Source organism: Arachis stenosperma, chromosome 3 (genome assembly GCF_014773155.1).
Source record: "Arachis stenosperma cultivar V10309 chromosome 3, arast.V10309.gnm1.PFL2, whole genome shotgun sequence".
Taxonomy (NCBI): Eukaryota; Viridiplantae; Streptophyta; class Magnoliopsida; order Fabales; family Fabaceae; genus Arachis; species Arachis stenosperma.
Genome location: NC_080379.1, coordinates 135,099,851 through 135,118,738, shown reverse-complemented (window position 1 = coordinate 135,118,738; position 18,888 = coordinate 135,099,851). Strand labels below are relative to the sequence as shown.

At 39.8% G+C, this 18,888-nt stretch overlaps 2 non-coding genes across 2 annotated transcripts; one reads left to right on the top strand and one right to left on the bottom strand.

Moving 5' to 3' along the window:
• Positions 1-468: 468 nt before the first annotated feature.
• Positions 469-576, bottom strand: LOC130971185 (small nucleolar RNA R71). The gene has a single exon (XR_009082419.1). It is a non-coding gene; the product is annotated as a small nucleolar RNA R71 (small nucleolar RNA).
• Positions 577-10,011: 9,435 nt separating this feature from the next.
• On the top strand, positions 10,012-10,115 carry LOC130971215 (small nucleolar RNA R71). Its single transcript, XR_009082447.1, has one exon. It is a non-coding gene; the product is annotated as a small nucleolar RNA R71 (small nucleolar RNA).
• The last annotated feature ends 8,773 nt before the right edge of the window (positions 10,116-18,888 follow it).

Below are 18,888 nucleotides of genomic sequence, written 5' to 3'. Positions count from 1 at the left end.
AGAGAAGCTAAGGCACAACTCTCTGTAGGGGACCTAACCAAATTCTTCAAAGGAGAAGAAGATATGGCAGCCGAAAACAACAACAATGCCAACAATGCAAGGAAGGTGCTGGGTGACTTTACTGCACCTACTCCCGACTTCTATGGGAGAAGCATCTCTATCCCTGCCATTGGAGCAAACAACTTTGAGCTTAAGCCTCAATTAGTTTCTCTAATGCAACAGAATTGCAAGTTCCATGGACTTCCATTGGAAGATCCTCATCAGTTTTTAGCTGAGTTCTTGCAAATCTGTGACACAGTCAAGACTAATGGGGTTGACCCTGAGGTCTACAGACTGATGCTATTCCCTTTTGCTGTAAGAGACAGAGCTAGAATATGATTGGACTCTTAACCTAAAGAAAGCCTGGACTCTTGGGAAAAGCTAGTCAATGCCTTCTTGGCAAAGTTCTTTCCACCTCAAAAATTGAGTAAGCTTAGAGTGGAAGTCCAAACCTTCAGACAGAAGGATGGAGAATCCCTCTATGAAGCTTGGGAAAGATACAAACAATTAATCAGAAAATGTCCTTCAGACATGCTTTCTGAATGGAGCATCATATGTATTTTCTATGATGGTCTCTCTGAACTATCCAAGATGTCTTTGGATAGCTCTGCTGGAGGATCTCTTCATCTGAAGAAGACACCTACAGAGGCTCAAGAACTCATTGAAATGGTTGCAAATAACCAATTCATGTACACTTCTGAAAGGAATCCTGTGAACAATGGGACAAGTCAGAAGAAAGGAGTTCTTGAGATTGATACTCTGAATGCCATATTGGCTCAGAATAAGATATTGACTCAACAAGTCAATTTAATTTCTCAAAGTCTGTCTGGAATGCAAAATGCACCAAGCAGTACTAAGGATGCTTCATCTGAAGAAGAAGCTTATGATCCTGAGAACCCTTCAATGGAAGAGGTGAATTACCTAGGAGAACCCTATGGAAACACCTATAATTCTTCATGGAGAAATCACCCAAATTTCTCATGGAAGAATCAAGAGAAACCTCAACAAGGTTTCAACAACAACAATGGTGGAAGAAACAGGTTTAGCAATGGCAAGCCTTTTCCATCATCTTCTCAGCAACAGACAGAGAATTCTAAGCAGAACCCCTCTGACTTAGCAACCATGGTCTCTGATCTAATCAAAACCACTCAAAGTTTCATGACTGAAACAAGGTCCTCCATTAGAAATTTGGAGGCACAAGTGGGACAGCTGAGCAAGAAAGTTACTGAACTCCCTCCAAGCACTCTTCCAAGCAACACAGAAGAAAATCCAAAAGGAGAGTGCAAGGCCATCAACATGGCCGAATTTGGAGAGGAAGGAGAGGAAGTGAACGCCACTGAGGAAGACCTCAATGGCCGTGCACCAACCTCCAATGAGTTCCCTAATGAGGAACCATGGGAATCTGAGGCTCAAAATGAGACCATAGAGATTCCATTGGACTTACTTCTGCCTTTCATGAGCTCTGATGAGTATTCCTCCTCTGAAGAGGATGAGTATGTCACTGAAGAGCAAGTTGCTAAATACCTTGGAGCAATCATGAAGCTAAATGACAAGTTATTTGGAAATGAGACTTGGGAGGATGAACCTCCTTTGCTCACCAAAGAACTGGATGACTTGTCTAGGCAGAAATTACCTCAAAAGAGACAAGATCCTGGGAAGATTTCAGTACCTTGTACCATAGGCACCATGACCTTCAAGAAGGCTTTGTGTGACTTAAGGTCAAGTGTAAACCTCATGCCTCTCTCTGTAATGGAGAAGCTAAGGATCTTTGAGGTACAAGCTGCAAGAATCTCACTAGAGATGGCAGACAACTCAAGAAAACAAGCTCATGGACTTGTAGAGGATGTTCTGGTGAAGATTGAGGACCATTACATCCCTACTGATTTCATAGTCCTAGAGACTGGGAAGTGCATGGATGAATCTATCATCCTTGGCAGACCCTTCCTAGCCACAGCAAAGGCTGTGATTGATGTTGATGGAGGTGAACTGATCATTCAAGTGAATGAAGAATCCTTTGTGTTTAAGGCTCAAGGATATCCCTCTGTCACCATGGAGAGGAAGCATGAAGAGCTTCTCTCAAATCAGAGTCAAGCAGAGCCCCCACAGTCAAACTCTAAGTTTGGTGTTGGGAGGCCACAACCAAACTCTAAGTTTGGTGTTGAACTCCCACATTCAAACTCTAAGTTTGGTGTTGGGAGGTTCCAACATTGCTCTGAATATCTGTGAGGCTCCATGAGAGCCCTCTGTCAAGCTACTAACATTAAAGAAGCGCTTGTTGGGAGGCAACCCAATGTTATGTTTTATCTATTTTCTTTTGTTATTTTTTGTTATTTTGTAGGTTGATGATCATAAGAAGACACAAAATCAATTGAAAAAAACAAAAACAGAATGAAAAACAGGAAGAAAAATAGCACACCCTGGACGAAGAACCCACTGGCGTTTAAACGCCAGTGAGGCTAGCAGTTGGGCGTTTAACGCCCAGTCTGGCACCATTCTGGGCGTTTAACGCCAGAAAGGGGCACCAGACTGGCGTTAAACGCCAGAAAAGGGCAAGAACCTGGCGTTAAACGCCAGGAATGGGCATCAGCCCGGCGTTTAACGCCAGAAATGGCTCAAAACGTGATTTTGAATGCCATTTGGTGCAGGGATGACTTTTCCTTGACACCACAGGATCTGTGGACCCCACAGGATCCCCACCAACCCCACCACTCTATCTCTCTTCTTCACCCATTCACCAATCACCTCAACTCCTCTTCCCCAAAAACCATTCACCTATCAAATCCCATCTTTCTCCTCACCACTCACATCCATCCTTCATAAAACCCCACCTACCTCACCATTCAAATTCAAACCACTTTCCCTCCCAAACCCACCCACACATGACCGAACCATGTGCCCCCCTCTCCTATATTAACCCTTCTTCACCCCTTCATTTTCACACAACCTAAACACCACTTCTCCCCATCTTTGGCCGAACACAAAGCCATTCCCTTTTTCCCCATTTCTTCTTCTTCTACTCTCTTCTTTCTTCTTTTGCTCGAGGACGAGCAAACCTTTTAAGTTTGGTGTGGTAAAAGCATTGCTTTTTGTTTTTCCATAACCATTTATGGCATCCAAGGCCGGAGAAACCTCTAGAAAGAGGAAAGGGAAGGCAAAAGCTTCCACCTCTGAGTCATGGGAGATGGATAGATTCATCTCAAGGGTGCATCAAGACCACTTCTATGAAGTTGTGGCCTTGAAGAAGGTGATCCCCGAGGTCCCTTTTTCACTCAAAAAGGGTGAATATCCGGAGATCCGACATGAGATCCGAAGAAGAGGTTGGGAAGTCCTTACCAACCCCATTCAACAAGTCAGAATCTTGATGGTTCAGGAGTTCTATGCCAACGCATGGATCACCAAGAACCATGATCAAAGTGTGAACCCGGATCCAAAGAACTATCTTACTATGGTTCGGGGGAAATACTTGGATTTTAGTCCGGAAAGTGTAAGGTTGGCGTTCAATTTGCCCATGATGCAAGGGGATGAACATCCTTACACTAGAAGGGTCAACTTTGATCAAAGGTTGGACCAAGTCCTCACAGTTATATGTGAAGAGGGCGCACAATGGAAGAGAGATTCAAGAGGGAAGCCGGTTCAATTGAAAAGGCATGACCTCACACCCGTGGCTAGAGGATGGTTGGAGTTTATCCAACGCTCAATCATTCCCACTAGCAACCGGTCCGAAGTTACTCTAGACCGGGCCATCATGATTCATAACATCATGATTGGAGAAGAAGTGGAAGTTCATGAGGTTATAGCCCAAGAACTCTATAGGGTGGCGAACAAGTCCTCTACCTTAGCAAGGTTAGCCTTTCCTCACCTCATTTGTCACCTCTGTTATTCAGTTGGAGTTGACATAGAGGGAGACATCCCCATTGATGAGGACAAGCCCATCACTAAGAAAAGGATGGAGCAAACAAGAGACCCCTCTCATCATGAGATCCCTGAGATACCTCAAGGGATGCACTTTCCTCCACAAGACTATTGGGAGCAACTAAACACCTCCCTAGGATAATTGAGTTCCAACATGGGACAACTAAGGGTGGAGCACCAAGAACACTCCATTCTCCTCCATGAAATTAGAGAAGATCAAAGAATCATGAGAGAGGAGCAACAAAGACAAGGAAGAGACATTGAGGAGCTCAAGCACTCCATAAGACCTTCAAGAGGAAGAACAAGCCGCCATCACTAAGGTGGACCCGTTCTTTAATCTCCTTGTTCTTTAATTTTCTGTTTTTCGAAAATTGTGCTTTATGTTTGTCCATGTTTGTGTCTTATGATCATTAGTATCTTAGTGTCTATGCCTTAAAGTTATGAATGTCCTATGAATCCATCACCTTTCTTGAATAAACATTGTTCTTAATCGAAAAAGATAAGAATTGCATGAATTTTGAATTTTATAACAGTTTAATTATCATGATGTGGTGGCAACACTTTTGTTCTCTAAATGTATGCTTGAACAGTGCATATGTCTTTTGAATTTGTGGTTCATGAATGTTGGCTCTTAAAAGAATGATGAAAAAGGAGACATGTTACTAAGGATCTGAAAAATCATAAAAATGATTCTTGAAGCAAGAAAAAGCAGTGAATATAAAAAAAAAAGAGAGGCGAAAAAAAAAAACGAAAAAGAAAGAGAAAAAGAAAGAAATAAAGTTGTGATCCAAGGCAATAAGAGTGTGCTTAAGAACCCTGGACACCTCTAATTGGGGACTTTAGCAAAGTTGAGTCACAATCTGAAAAGGTTCACCCAATTATGTGTCTGTGGCATGTATGTATCCGGTGGTAATACTGGAAGACAGAGTGCTTTGGGCCACAGCCAAGACTCAATAAGTAGCTGTGTTCAAGAATCATCATACTTAACTAGGAGAATCAATAACACTATCTGGATTCTGAGTTCCTAAAGAAGCCAATCATTCTGAGTTCCAAAGGATAGAGTGAGATGCCAAAACTGTTCAGAGGCAAAAAGCTAAAAGCCCCGCTCATCTAATTAATACTGATCTTCATAGATGTTTTTGGAGTTCATTGCATATTCTCTTCTTTTTATCCTATTTGATCTTCAGTTGCTTGGGGACAAGCAACAATTTAAAGTTTGGTGTTGTGATGAGCGGACAATTTGTACCCTTTTTGGCATTGTTTTTAGTATGTTTTTAGTATCTTTGAGTTAGTTTTTATTATATTTTTATTAGTTTTTAGTTAAAATTTACTTTTCTGGACTTTACTATGAGTTTGTGTGTTTTTCTGTGATTTCAGGTATTTTCTGGCTGAAATTGAGGGATCTGAGCAAAAATCTGATTCAGAGACTGAAAAGGACTGCAGATGCTGTTGGATTCTGACCTCCCTGCACTCGAAGTGGATTTTCTGGACTTACAGAAGCCCAATTGGCGCGCTCTCAAAGGCGTTGGAAAGTAGACATCCTGGGCTTTCCAGCAATATATGATAGTTCATACTTTTCCCAAGATTTGATGGCCCAAACCGGCGTTCAAAGTCACCCTCAGGAATTCCAGCGTTAAACGCCGGAACTGGCACCAAAATGGGAGTTAAACGCCCAAACTGGCATAAAAGCTGGCGTTTAACTCCAAGAAGAGTCTCTACACGAAAATGCTTCATTTCTCAGCCCAAGCATACACCAAGTGGGCCCGGAAGTGGATTTTTATGTCATTTACTCATCTTTGTACACCTTAGGCTACTAGTTTTCTATAAGTAGGACCTTTTACTATTGTATTAGACATCTTGGTAGCTATCTTTGAGTTTCATGCTATCTTAGATCATTTGGGAGGCTGGCCATTCGGCCATGCCTAGACCTTGTTCTTATGTATTTTCAACGGTGGAGTTTCTACACACCATAGATTAAGGTGTGGAGCTCTGCTGTACCTCGAGTATTAATGCAATTACTATTGTTCTTCTATTCAATTCCGCTTGTTCTTTGTCCAAGATATCACTTGTTCTTCAACTTGATGAATGTGATGATCCGTGACACTCATCATCATTCTCACTTATGAACAAAGTGACTGACAACCACTCTTGTTCTACAAGCATACGAGGCTCTAGTGTTATCTCTTATTCCTGATACACGATGCATGGTTGATCGCCTGACAACCGAGTGCTCGCCTGACAACAAGCCAGCCATTCCGTGAGATCAGAGTCTTCGTGGTATAGGCGAGAACTGATGGCGGCATTCAAGAGAATCCGGAAGGTCTAACCTTGTCTGTGGTATTCTGAGTAGGATTCAATGATTGAATGACTGTGACGTGCTTCAAACTCCTAGCAGGCGGGGCGTTAGTGACAGACGCAAAAGAATCACTGGATTCTATTCCGGCCTGACCGAGAACCGACAGCTGATTATCCATATGCTGTGACAGAGCATAGGAACATTTTCACTGAGAGGATGGAGGTAGCCACTGACAACGGTGAAACCCTTGCATAAGCTTGCCATGGAAAGGAGTAAGAAGGATTGGATGAAGACAGTAGGAAAGCAGAGAGACGGAAGGGAAGGCATCTTCATACGCTTATCTGAAGCTCTTACCCAATGATATGCATAAGTATCTCTCTATCTTTATCTCTATGTTTTATTCATTCATCACCTATACCCATTTGAGTCTGCCTGACTAAGATTTACAAGGTGACCATAGCTTGCTTCATACCAACAATCTCCGTGGGATCGACCCTTACTCACGTAAGGTATTACTTGGACGACCCAGTGCACTTGCTGGTTAGTTGTGCGAAGTTGTAGTGATCACAATTTCGCGCACCAACAGGCTTGAGGTCCAGTCTTCTCAGTTGAACCGGCTTGCCTTTGGAGTCTCTTTTCCATTGAGCTCCTTCCACACATATGTCCATAAGGACTTAGTCCTACCTTTGATTAAAGTTGACCCTTCTAGTGTAGGGGCGTGCATCTCCTTGCATCATGGGTAAGTTGAATGCCAACCTCACATTTTCCAGACTAAAATCTAAGTATTTCCCCTGAACCATTGTAAGATAATTCTTTGGACTCGGGTTCACACTTTGATCATGGTTCCTAGTGATCCATGCATTAGCATAGAACTCTTGAACCATTAAGATTCCGACTTGTTGAATGGGGTTGGTTAAAACTTCCCGACCTCTTCTTTGGATCTCATGTCGGATCTCCGGATACTCATTTTTCTTGAGCTTGAAAGGGACCTCAGGGATCACCTTCTTCTTGGCCACAACATCATAGAAGTGGTCTTGATGGGCTTTGGAGATGAATCTTTCCATCTCCCATGACTCGGAGGTGGAAGCTTTTGTCTTCCCTTTCCCTTTTCTAGAGGATTCTCCGGCCTTAGGTGCCATCAATGGTAATGGAAAAATAAAAAGCTTATTCTTTTACCACACCAAACTTAAAATATTGCTCGCCCTTGAGCAAGAAAAGAAAGAAAAGAAGAAGAAGAAGAAGAAAATATAGAGGAGAGGGGGAAAGGTGTATTCGGCCAGAAGGAGAGAGGGTTTGTGTTGTGTGAAAATTAAGGAGAATGGAGGGGTTTATATAGGGAAGTGAGAGGGGTAGGTTGGGCCTTTAGGGTGGGTTTTGGTGGAAAGATTTTGAATTTTGAAGGTAGGTGGGGTTTATGGGGAAGTGGATGGATGTGATGGTGAAAGGGGTAATGGGAGAGAGATTGAGGTGATTGGTGAATGGTTTTTTGGGAAAGTGTGTTATAGTATTAATTAGGAGTAAGGTGGGAATATGTGGTGGGGATCCTGTGGGTCCACAGATCCTGAGATGATCCTGTGGGGTCCCGATACTGAGGTGTCAAGGATTTACATCCCTGCACCAATTAGGCATGTAAAATGCCTTAGCATACCATTCTGGCGTTTTAAACGCCGAAGTGGTGCACGTTCTGGGCGTTCACGCCCTGTGTAGCAGTTTCTGGCGTTGAACGCCAGTTCCATGCTTGTTACTGGCGTTCAGCGCTAGCTTTCCTCAGGGCATATTCCTGGCGTTCAAACGCCAGGATGTTACTTGTTTCTGGCGTTCAGCGCCAGATCCATGCTCTGTTCTGGCGTTGAATGCCAGCCAGATGCTCCTTACTGGCGTTTAAACGCCAGTAAGTCCTTCCTCTAGGGTGTGATTTTTCTTCTGCTGTTTTTGATTCTGTTTTTAATTTTAATATTTTTTTCGTGACTCCACATGATCATGAACCTACTAAAACACAAAATAACAATTAAATAAAATAAAATTAGATAAATAAAAATTGGGTTTGCCTCCCAACAAGCGCTTTTTTAATGTCAATAGCTTGATAGTGGGCTCTCATGGAGCCTCACAGGTGATCAGGTCAATGTTGTGGACTCCCAACACCAAACTTAGAGTTTGGATATGGGGGTTCAACACCAAACTTAGAGTTTGATTGTGGGGGCTCTGTTTGACTCTGTATTGAGAGAAGCTCTGCATGCTTACTCTCCCTTGTTACAGAAGGATAGCCGTGTACCTTAAACACAAGGTAGTCCCCATTCAATTGAAGGACTAATTCTCCTCTGTTAACATCTATCACAGCTTTTGCTGTGGCTAGGAAAGGTCTTCCAAGGATGATGCATTCATCCTCCTCCTTCCTAGTGTCTAAGATTATAAAATCAGCAGGAATGTAAAGGCCTTTAACCTTTACCAACACGTCCTCTACTGATCCATAAGCTTGTCTTACTGACTTGTCTACCAATTGTAATGAGAATAAGGCAGGCTGCACCTCAATGATCCCCAACTTCTCCATTACAGAGAGTGGCATAAGATTTATGCCTGACCCTAGGTCACACAGAGCTTTTTCAAAGGTCATGGTGCCTATGGTACAGGGTATTAAGAATTTCCCAGGATCTTGTTTCTTTTGAGGTAGAGTTTGCTGAACCCATGTATCAAGTTCACTAATGAGCAAGGGAGGTTCACCTTTCCAAGTCTCAATACCAAATAACTTGGCATTCAGCTTCATGATGGCTCCTAGATATTGAGCAACTTGCTCTCCAGTCACATCTTCATCCTCTTCTGAGGAAGAATAGTCTTCAGAGCTCATGAATGGCAGAAGGAGATTTAGTGGAATCTCTTTGGTCTTTATATGAGCCTCAGATTCCTTTAGGTCCTTTATAGGGAACTCCTTCTTGTTTGAGAGACGTCCCAGGAGGTCTTCCTCACTAGGATTTTCGTCCTTCTCCTTCCTTGTGCATTCGGCCATATTGATTACATCAATGGCCTTGCATTCTCCTTTTGGATTCGCTTCTGTATTGCTGGGGAGAATACTGGGAGGAGTTTCAATGACTTTCTTACTCAGCTGGCCCACTTGTGCCTCCAAATTTCTAATGGAGGATCTTATCTCACTCATGAAACTTAAAGTGGCCTTTGACAGATCAGAGACTAAGTTTGCTAAATTAGAGGGGCTCTGCTCAGAATTCTCTGTCTGTTGCTGAGAAGATGATGGAAAAGGCTTATTATTGCTTAGCCTGTTTCTTCCACCATTATTAAAGCCTTGTTGAGGCTTTTGTTGATCCTTCCATGAGAAATTTGGATGATTTCTCCATGATGAATTATAGGTGTTCCCATAAGGTTCACCCATGTAATTTACCTCTGCTATTGCAGGGTTCTCAGGATCATAAGCTTCTTCAGAAGCTGCCTCTTTAGTACTGTTGGATGCATTTCGCCATCCATTCAGACTTTGAGAAATCATGTTGACTTGTTGAGTCAACACTTTGTTCTAAGCCAATATGGCATTCAGAGCATCAATTTCAAGAACTCCCTTCCTTTGAGGTGTCCCATTATTCACAGAATTCCTCTCAGAAGTGTATATAAACTGGTTATTTGCAACCATGTCAATAAGTTCTTGAGCTTCTGTAGGCGTTTTCTTTAGGTGAATGGATCCACTTGTAGAATGGTCCAATGACATTTTGGAAAACTCAGATAGACCATAATAGAATATATCTAATATGGTCCATTCTAAAAACATGTCAGAAGGACACTTTTTGGTCATCTGCTTGTATCTTTCCCAAGCTTCATAGAGGGATTCACCATCTTTTTGTTTGAAGGTCTGAACATCCACTCTAAGCTTGCTCAGCTTTTGAGGAGGAAAGAATTTATCCAAGAAGCCCGTGACCAGCTTTTCCCAGGAGTCCAGGCTATCTTTAGGTTGTGAGTCCAACCATGTTCTAGCTCTGTCTATTACAGCAAAAGGGGAAAAGCATGAGCCTGTAGATTTCAGGATCTACTCCATTTGTCTTAACAGTCTCACAAATCTGCAAGTAGATCATATGGATATAGAAAAAGCTTCTGATTTGGATGAATTGGAAACATCTCTTTTCCATTTTTATTTACGTAGTTCATATCTTTGTTTCGTGTGTTCCCGGGAGGGATTTGATCTCTTCAATCTCGGGATACCACCTAAATAACAAAAGCCAGAGAGTAAATAAAAATGGGTAACTCAGTTAAAAACTGATAAGGATCTTCAGATGGAAGTCCATGAAACTTGCAGTTATGTTGCATCAAAGCAACTAATTGAGGTTTTAGCTCAAAATTGTTTGCTCCAATGGCAAGAATTGAGATGCTTCTTCCATCAAACTTGGACGTTGGTTTAGTGAAATCACCAAGCATCCTCCTTGCATTATTGTTGTTGGGTTCGACTGCCATCTCTTTCTCTTGTTCGAAAATTTCAAAAAGGTTACCTCTGGATTGTTGTAATTTAGCTTCTTTTAGTTTCCTCTTCAGAGTCCTTTTAGGTTCAGGATCAGCTTCAACAAGAGTGCCTTTTCCTTATTCCTGCTCATATAAAAGAGAAGAGAAAAAGAAAAGGAAGAGGAATCCTCTATGTCACAGTAAAGAGGATCCTTATTATTAGTAGAAGAAGAAAGGGAAGAAGAGTTTTTAGAAATTAGGATTAAAATTTTTTTTTGGAATTGAAGGATGATATTTTGAAACATGTTTATGCAAGAAATCATGAATTGAAACATAAAAATTTGAAAATTTATGAAGAAAAACGAATTTTACCTCCTCCCTACCATTCTGGCGTTAAACGCCCAAACGCTGCATGTTTTGGGCATGATGAGCGGATAATTTATACGCTTTTTGGCATTGTTTTTAGGTAGTTTTTAGTATGATCTAGTTACTTTTAGGGATGTTTTCATTAGTTTTTATGCTAAATTCACATTTCTGGAATTTACTATGAGTTTGTGTGTTTTTCTATAATTTCAGGTATTTTCTAGCTGAAATTGAGGGACCTGAGCAAAACTCTGATAAGAGGCTGACAAAGGACTGCTGATGCTGTTGGAATCTGACCTCCCTGCACTCAAAATGAATTTTCTGGAGCTACTAAACTCTAAATGGCGCGCTCTCAACGTCGTTGAAAAGTAGACATCCAGAGCTTTCCAGCAATATATAATAGTCTATACTTTATTCGGAATTTTGACGACGTAAACTGGTGCTCAACACCAGTTCCATGCTGCATTCTGGAGTCAAACGCCAGAAACACGTCACGAACCAGAGTTGAACGCCCAAAACACGTTACAACTTGGCGTTCAACTCCAAGAGAAGCCTCATCTCGTGGATAGATCAAGCTCAGCCCAAGCACACACCAAGTGGGCCCCAGAAGTGGATTTATGCATAAATTACTTACCTCTATAAACCCTAGTAGCTAGTTTAGTATAAATAGAACTTTTTACTAGTGTATTAGACATCTTTGGACGATTACTTCTTAGATATTTGGGGGGGGGTGGGGGGGCTAGCCATTCGGCCATGCCTGGACCTTTCACTTATGTATTTTCAACGGTGGAATTTCTACACACCATAGATTAAGGGTGTGGAGCTCTGCTGTACCTCAAGTTTTAATGCAATTACTATTATTTTCTACCTAATTCGATTTATTCCTGTTCTAAGATATTCATTGCACTTCAACTTGACGAATGTGATGATCCGTGACACTCATCATCATTCTCACCTATGAACGCGCGTGACTGACAACCACTTCCGTTCTACCTTAGGCCGGGCGCATATCTCTTGGATTCCTTGATCAGAATCTTCATGGTATAAGTTAGAATTAATGGCGGCATTCATGGGAATCCAAAAAGTCTAACCTTGTCTGTGGTATTTCGAGTAGGATTTTGGGATTGAATGACTGCGATGAGCTTCAAACTCCTGAAGGCTGGGCGTTAGTGACAGATGCAAAAGAATCACGAGATTCTATTCCAACCTGATTGAGAACCGACAGATTATTAGCCGTGCTGTGACAGAGCATTTGGACCATTTTCACTGAGAGGATGGGATGTAGCCATTAACAACGGTGATGCCCTACATACAGCTTGCCATGGAAAGGAGTAAGAAGGATTGGATGAATGTAATAAGAAAGTAGAGATTCGGAAGGAACACAACACCTCCATGCACCTATCTGAAATTTCCACCATTGGATTACATGAGTAACTTTATCTTTATTTCCTGTTTATTTTATTTATCTTTTAATTATCTAATCCAATCACATTTGAATCAGCCTGACTGAGATCTATAAGATGACCATAGCTTGCTTCATACCAACAATCTCCGTGGGATCGACCCTTACTCACGTAAGGTATTACTTGGACGACCCAGTGCACTTGCTCGTTAGTTGTGCGGAGTTGTGACTAAGTGTAATTCACGTGTGAGAGCTACCAAACTATTGGAGCCATTGTTGATGATCACAATTCCGTGCACCAGGTTTTTGGTGCCGTTGCCGGGGATTGTTCGAGTATGGACAACTAATGGTTCGTCTTGTTGCTCAGATTAGGTAATTTTCTTTTCAAAAAGTTTCCAAAAAAAAATTTTCAAAAAATTTTTTCTTTATTTCTGTTTTTCTAAAGAATATTTTCGAAAAAAATAATAAAAATATAAAAAAAATCATAAAATCATAAAAATAAAAAATATTTTGTGTTTCTTATTTGAGTCTTGAGTCAACTTTTAAGTTTGGTGTCAATTGCATGCTTTAAAAAATTTTCTTGCATTTTTCGAAAATTCATGCATTCATGGTGTTCTTCATGATCTTCAAGTTGTTCTTGACAAGTCTTCTTGTTTGATCTTGATATTTTCTTGTTTTGTGTTGTTTGTTGTTTTTCATATGCATTTTTCGTATGTTAGAGTCCATGCATTAAAGATTTCTGTGTTTGGTGTCTTGCATGTTTTCTTTGCATCAAAAATTTTTCAAAATTATGTTCTTGATGTTCATCATGATCTTCAAAGTGTTCTTGGTGTTCATCTTGACATTCATAGTGTTCTTGCATGCATCATGAGTTTTGATTCATAATTTTCATGTTGTGAGTCATTTTTATGTTTTTCTTTCTCATCATCAAAAATTCAAAAATAAAAAAATATCTTTTCCTTATTTCTCTCCAAATTTTCGAAATTTTGGGTTGACTTGGTCAAAAAAAATTTTAAAAATTAGTTGTTTCTTACAAGTCAAGTCAAATTTTCAATTTTAAAAATCTTATCTTTTCAAAACTTTTTCAAATCAAAATCTTTTTCATTTTTATCTTATTAATTTCAAAAATTTCAAAATATTTTTTCAAAAATCTTTTTCTTAATTTTATTTCAAAATTTCGAAATTACACTAACAATTAATGTGATTGATTCAAAAATTTGAAGTTTGTTACTTTCTTGTTAAGAAAGGTTCAATCTTTAAACTCTAGAATCTTATCTTTTAGTTTCTTGTTAGTCAAGTAATCAATTTTAATTTTAAAAATTAAATCTTTTTCAAAATATCTTTTTCTTAAAAAATCTTATCTTTTTATCATATATTTTTATCTTATCTTTTATCATATATTTTTCAAAATTTTATCTTTTTCAAAAAAAAAATTTGATTTCAAAATATCTTACCTAACTTCATATCTTCTTATCTTTTCAAGTTTGACTTTAATATCTTTTTCAACTAACTATTTGACTTTTTGTTTATTTCTTATCTTTTTCAAAACCACCTAACTACTTCTCTCTCTCTAATTTTCGAAAATATCTCATCCTTTTTCAAAAATTCTTTTTAATTAATTAATTATTTTAAATTTTAATTTTAATTATATCTTATCTTTAATTTTCGAAAATCACTAACTACTTTTTCAAAATTATTTTTGAAATTCTCTATCTCTCCTCTTCTTCTATTTATTTATTTATTTACTAACACTTCTCTTCACCTCTCTTCATCTCAAATCACTACCTCTATCCTTACCCATTCTTCTTCCCTCTTCTTCCCTTTTTTCTTCTACTAATAATAAGGATCCTCTTTACTGTGATATAGAGGATTCCTCTTCCTTTTCTTTTTCTCTTCTCTTTCATATGAGCAGGAATGAGGAAAAAGGCACTCTTATTGAAGCTGATCCTGAACCTGAAAGGACTCTGAAGAGGAAACTAAGAGAAGCTAAATTACAACAATCCAGAGGTAACCTTTCTGAAATTTTCGAACAAGAGAAAGAGATGGCAGCCAAACCCAACAACAATAATGCAAGGAGGATGCTTGGTGATTTCACTAAACTAACATCCAAGTTTGATGGAAGAAGCATCTCAATTCATGCCATTGGAGCAAACAATTTTGAGCTAAAATCTCAATTAGTTGCTTTGATGCAACATAACTGCAAGTTTCATGGACTTCCATCTGAAGATCCTTATCAGTTTTTAACTGAGTTCTTGCAGATTTGTGAGACTGTTAAGACAAATGGAGTAGATCCTGAAGTCTACAGGCTCATGCTTTTCCCCTTTTGCTGTAATAGACAGAGCTAGAACATGGTTGGACTCACAACCTAAAGATAGCCTGGACTCCTGGGATAAGCTGGTCACGGGCTTTTTGGATAAATTCTTTCTTCCTCAAAAGCTGAGCAAGCTTAGAGTGGATGTTCAGACCTTCAAACAAAAAGATGGTGAATCCCTCTATGAAGCTTGGGAAAGATACAAGCAGATGACTAAAAAAGTGTCCTTCTGACATGTTTTCAAAATGGACCATATTAGATATATTCTATTATGGTCTATCTGAGTTTTCCAAAATGTCATTGGACCATTCTGCAGGTGGATCCATTCACCTAAAGAAAACGCCTGCAGAAGCTCAAGAACTTATTGACATGGTTGCAAATAACCAGTTCATGTACACTTCTGAGAGGAATTCTGTGAATAATGGGACGCCTCAAAGGAAGGGAGTTCTTGAAATTGATGCTCTGAATGCCATATTGGCTCAGAACAAAGTGTTGACTCAACAAGTCAACATGATTTCTCAAAGTCTGAATGGATGGCGAAATGCATCCAACAGTACTAAAGAGGCAGCTTCTGAAGAAGCTTATGATCCTGAGAACCCTGCAATAGTAGAGGTAAATTACATGGGTGAACCTTATGGGAACACCTATAATTCATCATGGAGAAATCATCCAAATTTCTCATGAAAGGATCAACAAAAGCCTCAACAAGGCTTTAATAATGGTGGAAGAAACAGGCTAAGCAATAACAAGCCTTTTCCATCATCTTCTCAGCAACAGACAAAGAATTCTAAGCAGAGCCCCTATAATTTAGCAAACTTAGTCTCTGATCTGTCAAATGCCACTTTAAGTTTCATGAGTGAGACAAGATCCTCCATTAGAAATTTGGAGGCACAAGTGGGCCAGCTGAGTAAGAAAGTCATTAAAACTCCTCCCAGTATTCTCCCCAGCAATACAGAAGAGAATCCAAAAGAAGAATGCAAGGCCATTGATGTAATCAATATGGCCAAATGCACAAGGGAGGAGAAGGACGAAAATCCTAGTGAGGAAGACCTCCTGGGACGTCTCTCAAACAAGAAGGAGTTCCCTATAGAGGACCTAAAGGAATCTGAGGCTCATATAGAGACCATAGAGATTCCACTAAATCTCCTTCTGCCATTCATGAGCTCTGAAGACTATTCTTCCTCAGAAGAGGATGAAGATGTGACTGGAGAGCAAGTTGCTCAATATCTAGGAGCCATCATGAAGCTGAATGCCAAGTTATTTGGTAATGAGACTTGGGAAGGTGAACCTCCCTTGCTCATTAGTGAACTTGATACATGGGTTCAGAAAACTCTACCTCAAAAGAAACAAGATCCTGGGAAATTCTTAATACCCTGTACCATAGGCACCATGACCTTTGAAAAAGCTCTGTGTGACCTAGGGTCAGGCATAAATCTTATGCCACTCTCTGTAATGGAGAAGCTAGGGATCATTGAGGTACAACCTGCTGATGGAGATGCAGAAGCTGGTGAATTAAAAATTTATTAAAATGTTTACGTTGCAAGTATAGTTCTTAACTCACCGAAAATCTGCCTATCAATTTAGAAATATGTCACTGAAAGTTTAAATTAAAATTACTGGGAGTTTTAAGTCCCAGGTCGTCTCCCAACGAGTTGTAGAAAAGTGTGCTATTTTATTAATCAGATATTCCAAAAAGAGTTGAGCTAAGTAAATTGGGATTTAATTTGAGGAAATTTAAATAATAAAAATAAAAGGCCTTGACTGGGAATTGATTGGTTAGAATCTCTATCATTGATGGTGTGATTGTAAGATTAATTTATAATTAATAGTTGTTCTGTTTGGTTATCCCTTACTAGGTAAGAGAAAGTCAAACAAGTGGAAATGCCAGATCTGTTCACAAGTTGCAACCCACTTAGTTTAAAGGGATTGGCGTCGGTGACAGGATAGCAATCCAACATCTAACCCAATTACAAATTTTTCTTTCAATCCTTCCAACTCAAGAGTTCCTTTTAATCAACTCCCCATCAAGTAATGAAACTACTCACGCATTCTAATTAAAGACATGATTATTGATGAGCGGATAATTTATACGCTTTTTGGCATTATTTTTAGTATGTTTTAAGTATGATTTAGTTAGTTTTTTGTATATTTTTATTAGTTTTTAGTTAAAATTCACTTTTCTGGACTTTACTATGAGTTTGTGTGTTTTTCTGTGATTTCAGGTATTTTCTGGCGGAAATTGAGGGACTTGAGCAAAAATCTGATTCAGAGACTGAAAAGGACTGCAGATGCTGTTGGATTCTGACCTCCCTGCACTCGAAGTGGATTTTCTGGAGCTACAGAAGCCCAATTGGCGCGCTCTCAAAAAAGTTGGAAAGTAGACATCCTGGGCTTTCCAGCAATGTATAATAGTCCATACTTTGCCCGAGATTTGATGGCCCAAACCGGCGTTTCAAATCAGCTTAAGAATGCCCAGCGTTAAACGCCGGAACTGGCACAAGAATGGGAGTTAAACGCCCAAAACTGGCACAAAAGCTGGCGTTTAACTCCAAGAAGAGTCTCTACACGAAAATGCTTCAATGCTCAGCCCAAGCACACACCAAGTGGGCCCGGAAGTGGATTTTTATGTCATTTACTCATCTTTGTAAACCTTAAGCTACTAGTTCTCTATAAGTAGGACCTTTTGCTATTGTATTTTCATCTTGGGATCTTAGATCATCTTTAGATCTTTGAATCTTTTGATCACGTTTTGGGAGCTGGCCTCACGGCCATGCCTAGACCTTGTTCTTATGTATTTTCAACGGGTGGAGTTTCTACACACCATAGATTAAGGTGTGGAGCTCTGCTGTACCTCGAGTATTAATGCAATTACTATTGTTCTTCTATTCAATTCAGCTTGTTCTTATTCCAAGATATTCATTCGCACTCAAGAACTTGATGAATGTGATGATTATGTGACGCTCATCATCATTCTCACTTATGAACGCGTGCCTGACAACTACTCCCGTTCTACAAGCAAACAAGGCTTGAATGTTTATCTCTTGGATTCCTTAATCGGAATCTTCGTGGTATAAGCTAGAATTGATGGCGGCATTCAAGAGAATCCGGAAGGTCTAAACCTTGTCTGTGGTATTCTGAGTAGGATTCAATGATTGAATGACTGTGACGAGCTTCAAACTCCTGAAGGCTGGGCGTTAGTGACAGACGCAAAAAATCAATGGATTCTATTCCAACCTGATTGAGAACCGACAGATGATTAGCCGTGCCGTGACAGGGTGCGTTGAACATTTTCACTGAGAGGACGGGACTGTAGCCACTGACAACGGTGATGCCCAACATACAGCTTGCCATGGAAAGGAGTAAGAAGGATTGGATGAAGACAGTAGGAAAGCAGAGAGACGGAAGGGACAAAGCATCTCCATTCGCTTATCTGAAGTTCTCACCAATGAATTACATAAGTATCTCTATCCTTGTTTTATGCTTTATTCATATATCATCCATAACCATTTGAATCTGCCTGACTAAGATTTACAAGGTGAGCATAGCTTGCTTCATACCAACAATCTCCGTGGGATCGACCCTTACTCGCGTAAGGTTTATTACTTGGACGACCCAGTGCACTTGCTGGTTAGTTGTGCGAAGTTGTGTTTATACCATGGTATTGAGCACCAAGTTTTTAGATTCATTACCGGGGATTATTTGAGTTGTGAAAAGTAGTGATCACAATTTCGTGCACCAAGTTTTTGGCGCCGTTGCCGGGGATTGTTTCGAGTATGGACTACTGACGGTTCATCTTGTTGCTCAGATTAGGTATTTATCTTCAGAGTTCTTAAGAATGAATTCTAGTGTTTCAAGGTGATGTTCTTATCATCACCAAAGCTGATTGATTCTCATCAATTTAGCTCTTGAATGCAATGTCCTGCTGAAGCTTGGCTAGCCATGTCTAATTTCTTTAGACTGAAGCTTTAGACTAACATTGCATAATTCCTGGAATTCTCATTAAGAATTTTGATATCTTTATTTTTTTTTCCACCTTATTTTCGAAAAATCCAAAAAAAAAAATTTACAAAATCATAAAAACCAAAAATATTTCTTGTTTGAGTCTAGTGTCTCATGTTAAGTTTGGTGTCAATTGCA